Here is a 2,420-nt window from a genome sequence, read left to right on the forward strand (position 1 = left end):
GAGGCAGGGCTCCTGAGAAAGACAGGGTCCTGAGTCCCCTTGGAAAGCTACTCTTCTGGGGCTCAGTATCCCCGTCTTTCCTGCCATTGCCGTCTGGTTGGGAGGTTTGGTGAGGATACACGACGTGCAAGCTCGTACTGCTGGGGGGGGGCGGGTCGCTGATGGCTGGCTCTGCACTCTGGCCGTGTGACATGAGAGGTAGTGTCACCTGCTCTTCTTGTTCACACTTCAGCTTCTGACACGGCTTCTGAAGAGCAACCTCCCTGAGGACCTGCGGGCCGCCAACGAGCTGATCCAGACGCTGGTCAAGGAGGTAAGGGGGCGGGGTTTCCAGTGGGTGCTGCAGAGCTGGCCGTGGGCGTGTGTATGTGTGTGTGCACGTGCGTGTGCACACGCTGGAGGTGGTGGGCACACAGATGACGGGGAGAAGGGCTGGCCGCCTGGCCCTGAACCGGGAAACAGCCGTGGCTCCCTGAGGGCAGCCAGTGGTGACTGGGAGCAGGCCGTGCCGTTGCCACATGTGGCCCAAGAGCTTCTGTCCAGGGGCTCAGCATTACACCACATTGTTTTCTGTCCCAGTGACGGGAGCTGTGTGAACAGAGCCCAGGTTTGGGGATGTTTTCGGTGGCACAGCTGCATTGCCATCCCCAGCAATTGTGGGCTCTGAGCACCTTCCTCTCCCACTGAGCGTCCCCTCCCACCCACATCCCCAAGCTGACCCTGCTGTGCCCCCTGCCCGGAGGCCTCGCCCCCTCACACCCACGCCCGCCTCTCTCCCTGCAGGAGCAGGAGAGATCAGAAAAGGTGTCCAGGAGGGTGAGTGCCGTGGAGGAGGTCCGCAGCCACGTGAAGGTGCTACGGGAGATGCTGGGCGTGTACCGCAGACCAGGGCAGGCGCCCCCGGACCAGCAGGCCCTGCAGGTAGGTCTTGTGGACGCAGGTGATAGGCACATGCCCGGGGGCTGACGGGCTGGAAAGTGGACGTGTTTTGTCACATCTGTCCTCAAAGCCGTCGTCAGGATCCGGACATCAAACGTGCCCCTTACTCACCCCCAGGTTTTCTCCTGCTCTTCCGCCCGTGTCCCCACCTACGATCTGCTTTCTGGCCTGATGAGGTTGCTGTCCTAGACTTCTGTATAAAGGCAGCGATGCAGCGTGTGCCCTTGTCGGGAGTGTGTGTGTGTCTGGTTTCTCCCCCTTGGCATAATGGAGTCCACTCTTGTACGTATTCACAGCTTACTCCTGCTTCGTGCCTGGTGGCATTCCGCTGTCTGTGCACCTCGTGTGCGCCCACTCACCTGTTGGTGGGCACCGGGGTCACACCCCACTTGGGCGATTATGAATCGGGTGCTACAAACAGTTGTCTGCAGGGTTCCGTGTGAACGTGCAGCAGCTTTTCTCTAAATGGTGAGGTCACAGGCCGAGTGTCCACGTAACATAAAGCAGCTGCCTGGCAGCTGGCCCAGGTGGCTGCCATGTTGTGTCCTGACGGCGTGTGAGGGTTTCAGTTCCCCATACCTTACACTTCCAGAGATCTTTTCTTTAAAAATCACCTTTATGGAGAAGTCACATAAAACATAAGCAGCCAACACCACTATCTGGCTAGAAGGGTTTAATCACCCCTAAAAAGAAAACGCTGTTCCCGTGAGCGGTCACTCCCCCCCTACCCCCTTCCCCCAGCTCTGGGAGCCCACTGACTGGTCTGTTTCTGTATCTGTGGTTCGCCTGTTGGGACATTTCATGTTTCATGTCAGTGGACTCAACAGCACGTGGTCTCTGAGTCTGGCTTCAGTCAGCAGCGTGGTGTTGAAGCGTGTCCATGTCGTGGCGTGTCATTTCTGCCTTCCTTTCTGTAGCTGATGTCCCCCGTGTGCTGGCACGGCTTCCGTTATCCCTTCTCAGCTGGGCCGGGCATGTGTTCACCTGTTGGCTATTATGGAGAATGCTCTGAACATCCGTGTCCTCGTCGTGTGAATGCTTTGAATTCCCCTGGGTGGTACCGTGGCGTGGACTTGCTGTCACAGCTGCCAGACTGTTGACTGAGTCCTCACCCCGATGGGCAGCCCACCAGCAGTGTGTGAGGTCCTAGGTTTTCACATCCTGCCGACACTCGTTTGTCTTGGTAACGGCCATCCTGGTGGGTGTGCAGCCCGCGCCTCACTGTGGCTTTGGTTTGTGCTTCTCCGATGGCTTAACTTGAGTTTTCTTGTGTCCACATGCATATCGTCTCTGGAGAAATGTTTGTTTAAATTCTGTGCCCATTTTTTATATTGGGTTGTCTCTCTGGTTTTTTTTTTTTACCAGAGTTCTTTGTGTATCCTGGATACACACCCCTAATCAGACCATATTTTCTCTCCCATTCTGTGGGTTCTTTGCACTGTCTTTACAGCGTTTTGAAGCAAAAGGTTTTAACTTGAAAG

At 56.4% G+C, this 2,420-nt stretch overlaps 1 protein-coding gene and 1 long non-coding RNA gene across 2 annotated transcripts in view; both read left to right on the forward strand.

The window, feature by feature from the left end:
- GGA2 (golgi associated, gamma adaptin ear containing, ARF binding protein 2) overlaps window positions 1-2,420 on the forward strand; it is a 40,690-nt gene that overhangs the window by 14,100 nt on the left and 24,170 nt on the right. The window lies entirely within an intron of this gene.
- On the forward strand, window positions 87-2,398 carry LOC109386568 (uncharacterized). Its single transcript, XR_002124811.1, has 3 exons — window positions 87-313; window positions 784-921; window positions 1,057-2,398. It is a non-coding gene; the product is annotated as an uncharacterized LOC109386568 (long non-coding RNA).

The sequence above is a fragment of the Hipposideros armiger genome, unplaced genomic scaffold, assembly GCF_001890085.2.
Source record: "Hipposideros armiger isolate ML-2016 unplaced genomic scaffold, ASM189008v1 scaffold_135, whole genome shotgun sequence".
In the NCBI taxonomy this organism is placed as follows: Eukaryota; Metazoa; Chordata; class Mammalia; order Chiroptera; family Hipposideridae; genus Hipposideros; species Hipposideros armiger.